The 9,819-nt window shown below is 35.2% G+C and overlaps 2 long non-coding RNA genes across 2 annotated transcripts; both read right to left on the bottom strand.

The window, feature by feature from the left end:
• Window positions 1-1,545: 1,545 nt before the first annotated feature.
• Window positions 1,546-2,470, bottom strand: LOC133708529 (uncharacterized). The gene is made up of 2 exons (XR_009845862.1): window positions 2,370-2,470; window positions 1,546-2,205 (listed from the first exon to the last, which is right to left on the bottom strand). It is a non-coding gene; the product is annotated as an uncharacterized LOC133708529 (long non-coding RNA).
• A 1,653-nt stretch (window positions 2,471-4,123) lies between these two features.
• LOC133712696 (uncharacterized) lies at window positions 4,124-5,082 on the bottom strand. The gene is made up of 2 exons (XR_009847546.1): window positions 4,930-5,082; window positions 4,124-4,845 (listed from the first exon to the last, which is right to left on the bottom strand). It is a non-coding gene; the product is annotated as an uncharacterized LOC133712696 (long non-coding RNA).
• Window positions 5,083-9,819: the final 4,737 nt, after the last annotated feature.

Here is a 9,819-nt window from a genome sequence, read left to right as displayed (position 1 = left end):
TATATACTTAGTAGAATGAAGAGTTCGTCTTGTATAAGAGCTAGAATTAAGAGCCTCGCACAAAATCGATGTGGGCACTAAGAGGGATAGTGGAGCAGAGGTCCTTAATTAATCTACTTGTATTAGCCTAGTAAATGGTAGATAATATTTAGTGTTTACTAAACTCTGGTTAATTAACTTCATTTTATTCATATCTGAATTATATGATGTCATAACTCATAAGCATTCAATCCCATTCACCATATGATTCCCAACAGGTGGCCAGATTCCTGAGTGGAGAAGGAGTTAATACTGCGCCAAACTTAGAAATCACCCATGGTGATATTATTGATACTTCGATAGTGTCCAATGTTACAGCATTAAAACTAATGTTATTGACTTCATTACAGAAGCGGCTAGTGCTTTCACTTCATGGCCGGTGTTTTCAGATACATGGGTATTTTCAGTAAAAGATATCACTATTTTTTTTTTTTTTTTTATCAAACCTCGACGAGATGAGAATTTTTTATTTTTTATTTTTTTTAGTACAGTATAAGTTTGAGGTAAGCACTAAAACTCATGTTCTTAGAGGGATTGCTTGGATATGAAGTTTCCCTAGATCTTAGATTGCTTGTCTCATGTTCTCCTGCATTGGATTTTGCTTTTCGACGTGGTAAGGTCTTTGTCTCCAGTTAAGCCGATAATCATTTTCCTATTATATATATATATATATTCTATCATGAGAAATTATTTTTTACATATATATTCACAATTAGGAAGCATAATGAGAATTTGTATCAAACCTAGTTGGTTTAGGGCAAAATGTTCTAACTTAATTTTTAGAAACAAGAAATTTTTAAACTTGTAGATGATGATTGGACGTGGATACTTTGTTTTTTATTAACCTTCGACAAATACAAGTGAAAATAAGTTAATAATAAGAATATGGAAAATTCTACAAAATGTTAACGTATGACATGCATACAATTGCCTTAAAAGTGGTAATTTGAGTCCTCAAAATAGTAATATTAGTCCTCAAAGTTGTAACATGAGTCCTTAAAGTGGTAAATTTTCTTAGTTACCACAAGAGTCCTCAAAATAGTAATATTAGTCCTCAAAGTGGTAACATGAGTCCTTAAAGTGGTAAATTTTCTTAGTTTACCATATGAGTCCTCAAAATAGTAATATTAGTCCTCAAAGTGGTAACATGAGTCCTTAAAGTGGTAAAAATAGTTGATGTATGAGAAATGTTAACATACCATAGCTTTACCCTAAGAATATATAAATACAAACATTCAAATAAGGGTAGAAGCTACAGAATCTGTATTTTTGTCTAGATATAATATTGTTCAATTGAAAATTTTGGTCTTGCCTGGTGTACGTAATTTTTTTTTTTTTTGATGAAACTGCCTGGTTTAATCTCAGTAAGCATGAATCATCATAGAAACGAGTTATCATTCTTCGATCTCTTTGTTTCATCTTCTTCTTCAACCTTGTTCATGATTCTTCGAGCTTTTCTAAAATCCTAGAACCTGACAGCACAGAATAGATACAAGACACAAGGCCTAACGAGCCAAAGAGCAATCACAGTAAACAAGCGCAGCAATACATAGTGAAATCAAATGCTTGAATTGTGCCATACACAGACGGGTGCGTGCATGTTTCGGCTACAGTGGGCTACTAGCTCGTTAGCATATTGCCGACATTGTTCCACTTTATTTATGAAAATCAATCTATATGGAGCAACACCAGATTTATGTATTTACAATTTTACATAAGCAAGCTAGCTCGAACCATCAATCCTGGCCCTTAATCGAAAGTTCCCAATCTTAGTGCTTGGGCTTGCGTTCACCCGAATAATAACGGTGAGTTTCTATTGATGACTCAGATTTCGAACCGGTACCTCCGTAATTTCCATAACTTGGGTTCGCACCTTCTTCATCATTGTTCTTCACCCTGTACTAGTACCACTACCGCCTCCGGTATTCATTTTTGTGTCCCTTGAGCCCTTGCATTGATCGGTCACAACAGCCTTGGTGTCTTTAGGGCCAACGCCAGCCGTTGGGACAACATTTGTTTCACTGTGTTGCCGATCATCAGTCAGCTTACGGTGGTTGTCTTTCAATGTCGGCCTTTTCGCATCAGCTTGCAGAGATGCAAAAACCAAGACAAAGGCAATGAACACCAGAAGTGATAAGGTAGTCCTCATGTTCTTAGTCCACAAACCTGAAATTTGAACCATGTATTATAAAAAAAAAATTGAAGTAAAAAATGAGCTTAATAACTTTGAAGTTAAAAAAAGTATATACAATTAATATTAACAAAGAGATAAATATCTTTGATTGAGTGCAAGAAGACTGAAGAGGTTGCCATAAATATATAAACCTAACTTGGACACTGTTTTGGAGAGATGGCCGGAGGGTGTTATGTTCTTCATGAGTTGATGAGCACTACGGAAAAGCAAGGAGAAGTGGGAACAACACAAATGTTGTTGCCCACCAGATAAGTAATCATGATATTAAGCTAATTTTACCACTAAAGGATTTGCATTATTGTTGATAATAATTTAATAATTAATGGTGCATTACTCATTTTCATTTTCATTTCTCTATATGATAGGGCGACGTGGGATTGGCATGGTCCCAGTATGCACACTTAGTGTACCTTGTCTGGCCTAGCGAGGCGGCGAGTCATTTTGATCAAATGGACGCAACCTCCTAGTGACAAGATGAAATGGAGTGTCGCCGGATTTGTATCCGTACAGCAATATAGTGGGAAAGCTGTGCTATTTGTAATTATGTTTCTTCGTAATAGAGTAATCTTTCCGTTATGTTACCGCTTTGTTAAAGCAAATGGAGTAGCTAGTCGTGCACTCTTTGCTAATTGGTGCTTGTTAGAATACATAGACTTAGTGGAGACTCCTGGTATTATTTCAGGAGGTCCTCTTGATACTTATTGTAATATGGGGTTCAGGCTTTACGTCCCCCCCCATGTATTCTTTAATTTCATTAATCAAGGCTTGAGGGCAGCCGCACCAACCCCATTTAAAAAAAAGAAAGATTGGGTGATGAGTAAAGTGATATAAATTACAATAAAGCAAAAATCTTTTCCAGTTTTTTTTTTTTTCGAATTTTTCAGTCTTGTGCAATAATAATACCAATACTTTTTTATTTTTTTATATCAAGATCATATCTCAAAGGCTTTGTAGGCGTAGAAATTAATCCGTGTCTGGGGTCATGTCAAAATGTTTCCTCCCCCTGACCACCAAAAATAGATTAAGATTTAAACTCCGATCAACGTCGGCGCCAAGTATATGGAGGTTCCACACCTAAAAACTCTTACCAACTCAACCACATGTGATAGTTAACACCAACACATTTGTCTTACTGGACATAGCTAGGTATTCCAACAAAGCCTCAATAAATAAATGTTTAATGAATTAATAATTTCAGTTAAATAATAATTTTTTCCAATCTTAACTCGAGACAGTGTACTAAAATAATAAAATCGTTAAATGCATAGGATTATTATATTTCTATAAAATCTTTAGGATCCAACAAATATATAAAGTAATAAATGATAAAAATAAATAAATAAATAAAAGAATAGCACAAAAAGTAATCTAATAGAAAATCAAGTTCACCTCCCTTATTTCTTTAGACAAATTGGCTCTTCATGAGTTTTTGCATGAAAATATATAAGCGAGTTGGGAAGACATTTCCTATCATTTATTTTTCCTCCTGTTGTCTAGGTTTGATCTGGATAAGAAAGAAAAAAGAAAAAAAAATCATAATATTCAAAATCGTAGTCTGCGGCTCCAAAATTTCTAGAACATTTTTTTTCCAAAATCAATTAGGCGAAGCATTCATGGCCAGAATCAAACAAATTCTCATTATGCTTACAAATTGTATGTTCAAGAAATATTGCTTGCGGTGGATTAAATGAGGCTAAAATGTCGATATATTTACATTTTCAATTGAATTTCTGGTTCTGTCTAGTAGACACACAAAATAGATAAAACTAGGAACTTTCATTGACTTTCAATTAGATGGACTCAAATGTTAGTTGGGTTCTTACTGGCGTGGTTTATAATGTTTTTGGGCTGGTAGGCTGTCTCCCCCAAGTCCAAATACCTTTGTCCAAAAAAAAGAAAAAGAGTCCTCTGTAGTTTCTTAATTTGAATACTGTAACCAAAGTACAGGCAGAGAACATGCCAAACTAGCCATGCATGCATGCTATTGGTTTCGATTACCTTATTGAAAGCTATATATATTGCACAAGCATAACACATGGTAGGCCTAAGGAGCCACACCCCATCACACAAGATTAAACAAGCGCGCAATAGTGAAACCGAACTCATGTGCTAACATATTTGCCAAACGCTGGTTCTACTTAATTATTTATGAAACCAACCTATATATAGCCACATCGAATTTATCTATTATTAAATGAGCTAGCCAGCTGATCCATATTCTTTGATTGGAAGTAGTTAATCTCAGTGCTTGGGCTTCCGTCCACCATCGTTCGAGCTCGAATCTTGGTGACCGGTACGGTCATCCACAGAATAATAACGGTGAGTGTCGGTTGATGAGTCTGGATTCGAACCAGTACCTCCATAGTGTTGATAAGTCGGGTTCACATCATCTTCATCACTTTGATCGGCCACAACGTCTTTGGCATCTTTGGCGCCAACGCCAGCCGTTGGGACAGCATTTGTTTCGCTTTGGCGCCGATCATCGCTGAGCTTACGGTGGTTGTCTTTCAAAGTCAGCCGTTTAGCATTTGATTGCAGAGATGCAAAAACCAAGACAAAGGCAACGAACACCACAAGTGTTAAGGTAGTCTTCATGATCTTAGTTCATAAACCTGTAATTTGAACCACATACAATTAACCAGAATATTAAGTACAAAATGAATTTGGAAAAATCAAAGATTGAAGAAAGTGTTTACCACGTTTTTGCTAAGAGAAAAATATCTCGAGTGCGAGAAGGCTGAAGAGGTTTCCATAAATATATAAACCTAATTTGGACACTGTTTCAGAGAGGTTTTATTTTTTATTTTTTTGTTTTAATGATTCAGAGTGTTGGGAGGTGTTATTTTGTTCATGAGAGCAGTTGATAAGCACTATAGAAAGGCAAGAAGAAGTGGGGGTAACACAAATATTGTTGTCCACCAGATAAGTAATCATGATATTAAGCTAATTTGACAATTTAGGGTTGATATTCAATAATATATATAATAATTTATGGGTAAAGCTATGGTATGTTAACATTTCTCATACATCAACTATTTTTACCACTTTAAGGACTCATGTTACCACTTTGAGGACTAATATTACTATTTTGAGGACTCATATGGTAAACTATGAAAATTTACCACTTTAAGGACTCATGTTACCACTTTGAGGACTAATATTAGTATTTTGAGGACTCATGTGGTAACTAAGAAAATTTACCACTTTAAGGACTCATGTTACCACTTTGAGGACTAATATTACTATTTTGAGGACTCATTTTACCACTTTTAAGGCAATTGTATGCATGTCATACGTTAACACATTGTAGAATTTTCCAATAATTTATAGTGCATTATTTCCATTTCCGTTTGGAATAGATAAAGATTGTGTGGGTAAAGGTGATGCAATAAAGTGAAGATCTTTTCCAGTCTTGTTGCACTAATAACACCAGCAAATTTATAAGGTTTAATACTGTCAACTTGGATAATTTGTAATGTGAATTCAGAGACCCATTATAAAATATTGTTTCTATTGAAGAAAATTAAGATTCCTGAGAACTGGTAGATCAGAGAGCACCTACGAAATGGTGGTATCACATTCAGAACGCTGTGGCACCAGATCTGTTGATGATGGAGAGGCTAATTAAGGCCACTAAAGAAGTGGATTATGAATATTACCATCAATAATAAGGGTATATTTGATAATGAATTTCAGGTATCACAATATCGACCGCTATACAAGTACCCCAGCTGAACTTGCAAGGTATGACAAGTTGATTCGTTGATTCAACTGTAAAGAAACTTGATCAGTTTGTTTAGGGTTCCTGCTAACAATGGATGAGAATACAAAGTGTATGAACAGTCGATCAACAGCCACACATGAAGATTCAAGGTGCCTCTTCAGTAATTAGTAGTTTAATACTATGAACTTAACGTTTCCTTATTTAAGAGAGTAGAGACTAGAGAGCCTTTGTTCAAGCCATGATTAGTTTGTAACAACCTTGCAGCCTGTAACAAACGAGCAAGTGCGCTCTTGTTCCGTGTATTATCAAACCACAAACAACTTTTTTCAGCTAGCAGCTCTCACCTTGTTGCAGATTGGTAATTGACGTGCAGACCTCACTCACCAGCTGAGATAACCATGAAACAAAAGCTGGTATCAATTGCAGCTTGAATTCTAAATTGAACTCATCACTCGTCATAGAGTCTAATTAACGGCAAGCTTTTGGTTACTTTTAGACTGAGTAATGAGATTGCATCATGCATGACTCACCTCAGTTTATTGTGAATATGAGACAATAAATAACAATTCTATTACGTATTGCTTCTGCTAGAATTCTAGGTATGAATCTAAAGGAGGAAGAAGAAGGAAGGAAAAGAAACTGCTAAGGACTACATTGTGACTGGAATATCTAATTACATTTTTACAGCAAAGTTTTCTTTATATACTAAACACACATGTATATATATTGAATATTAATAAAGAATTTAATGGACAGAGGTTATGGTTTGATTCTGTTTATGTGAGAGATCCTTTAGCAACACCGTCATATAAAGGTCAAGGTTCCTGCTTTCGCCATCATCGAGTTACAGAATCCTTGTCCCATAGAAAGGTACTCGCCATTTGTTAAAAGCACAAAGAAGACTTTAGCCTAAGCCTAGCATCATGAATTTCCAAGGTAGTCTTCCTAATCCCTAGCAATATTGGGTTATGTACACGATCATATGAAGCATGCTTCTGATAATTGTGATCCTATTAACTGATAAACTTCAAAGATTATGGTGACGTCAAGCATGAGGCTCTGATACTTTGGATATTTGGCCAAATGAACTCGACTTTATTAATAATTACTTAAAGTACAAGATATTAACGTACACACAACGTCCTTGATTCATGAGGGCTATATATCAGCCTTCCTCTAATCATGCTTAGAGGGGTTGATATAATGGGGTCTAAATCTACGGTCCGTATAGTAAGGACCATCTTCATCATCATCATGGTTGTTTGTCATGATCGGAGCATCATCATCTTCATCATGGCTGTTTGTGATCGAAGCATCATCATCATGCTTAGCAAGATCCTCAATGATTTTTCCCTGTATCGGATCGTTCTTGACTTGAGCCAAGTGACGTTTATCTTGCAAAACATCAGCGTCCAGAAAGGCCAATATTAACAGAAAGCAGCCGACGATCACAGGTATAGTCCTGATCATGCAATTAGCTACCTATATAGGTAACTGCAAGTCAATTTTACTGAAATAAATTTATATATATTCATCAGCAGAAGAAAATTATCAATAAAAATATTGAAAACTCAGGTCAAGAAGGGTTGAGGAAGATATCTTACTGGCCCTGCTTGTTTTGAGAAATGTTCCGATCAATGTTTGTATGACAGAACGGATGGACAGGTGGCTTTTCATAGAAGATTTGGGCTATGTTTAAGGGTAATTAGTTGGAAGTTGAGATAATTAATAAAGGGCAATTCTGACCTCTGCATTGCAACCCTTGGTTTAAATTGGGTTTGTAACCACACCACAATTCAAAAGAAGTTTTTGCAACAGCCTTACTTGGAGTTCTGTTGCAAATATAATTTGCTGTTTTCAAGGCTTCTCCTCACAGAAATTTTGGAAATGCAGATCTCACAATCATGCTTCTCACCATATTGATCAAGGTTCTATTTCTTCTTTCTGACACTCCATTTTGTTGTGGATTATATGGAGTACGTAGTGTATTGAGCCATTATTCCACATTCCTGCAAATACAATGCAAAAGGACCCTTATGCTGTCCTTGTTCTGTATACCTGCCAAAATACTCACCTCTCCTATCTGATATGATAACCTTAATGGATTTTCTAGTTTGTTTTTCAACCTCAGCCTTATAGATTTTTTAAAAATTCCAAAGCTTGTGACTTTTCTGAAATCAAGTAAATATAACACTATCTTGAAAAATCATCAATAAAAGTGAATAAATAACAATTTTCACAGATTGTGTTTATTGGAAAAAGGGCCACAAATACCTGTCTGAATTAAATCAAGTATTTGTTTAATTCTCTTTGAACCTGTTTTCCTAGCATTTGTCATCTTGCCTTTCGAGCAATCAACACAAGTTTCAAAATCTATAAAGTCTAAGGCAGGTAAAATGCCTTGTTTTACAAGTTCAGTCAATCTTTGTTTTGAAATGTGGCCAAGTCTTTTATGCCACATAAAAGATAATGAGTCACAAAATTTTCTGTTTGAACTTGATTTGCTTAAAAGAAAGATTTGCTTGCTATCATCCTCAGATAATACATTCTCACAGTTAGCACACAAGTAGCCATTCACTAGATTGGCATCACCAAAACACTTTGAATCATAATAGAAATTCATAACTTTATTACTTGAAAATCTAAAACCATTGTCTGCTACAAATTGGGAACCATAATTCAAATTCATATTGATACTAGTAATACAATACAAATTATTCGACACTAAAACATAATTATTCCTAAACTTGAGTTTGACAATTCCTACAGCCTTCACAGCCACCCTTTGGCCATTTTCAGTATACACCCTTGTCTCATTCTTTCTTGGAATTGAAATATCTAATAATCCCTGTAATGAATTGACAATATGAATAGGTGAACCAATATCAAACCACCAAGAATTGTCATGAACAAAACATTTGACTCAAAATTGAAAACAGATTTTGACAGAAATCTACCTTTCTTTTCCAGCCAAGCTTCGAAATCTTCACAATCTTTCTTAAAGTGACCAGTTTTCTTGCAAAAGAAATACTTAATGCCACCTGTAGGTTTGTACTTCATTTTATCATGATCAGATTTCATAAGAGTTTTGGAGGTACTTACAGAGGTGCCAGGTTTGAAATTCTTGTTGTTCCCATATTTCTTCTTGAACTTGGTTTTGGTCATTAGATTAACAACCATTTCTGCTCCTTGATTCTGCATTTCATCTTCAACTTCCACACACAGTGAAATTATCTCATTAATACTCCATTTCTCCTTCTTAGTCTTGTATAGTGTCTCCAGTTGAGAATACTCATTTGGCAGTGAGTCCAGAAGCATGTACACAAGGAAAGAATCATCAATTGTCATATTCAATGCTCTAAGTCTAGCAACAATATCTAAACCTCTCATTATGTACTCTCTAACACTAGTCTTGCCAATGAATTTCATTCTTGCAAGGGACCTCACCAGGTTTTGAACTTCAACTTTGTCAGAAACTTTGAATTTCTGCAATAGAATTAAAGAACACCTTGGCTAGTTCTAAATCAGGTATACTCCCCTTCACATTCTCATGCATGCTCTTCTTGACCATAATCAATGTCATCTTGTTATGCTTGTACCTCTTGTCATGTTTCTTCCAAACATCTCTGCTAGAACTCTTAGTTAATGTTGTTGGTGGATCTTCCTTCAGCATATGGAATATCCCCATATTCAGTTCTATGTCTCCTTTCCATTTCTTAAAGTTTGAGTCATTCAGAAGCTCAATCTAATTGATACTCATTGGAAAGTGCATAGCTGCATGTGAAATGATCAAACAGATTAATCTAGTGTAAATTAATACCATAATAAACTGAATGTCCCAAAAATATATATTGTACTGTAT

This window comes from Rosa rugosa, chromosome 5, assembly GCF_958449725.1.
Source record: "Rosa rugosa chromosome 5, drRosRugo1.1, whole genome shotgun sequence".
NCBI lineage: Eukaryota > Viridiplantae > Streptophyta > Magnoliopsida > Rosales > Rosaceae > Rosa > Rosa rugosa.
This window is presented reverse-complemented; position numbering and strand designations above follow the sequence as displayed.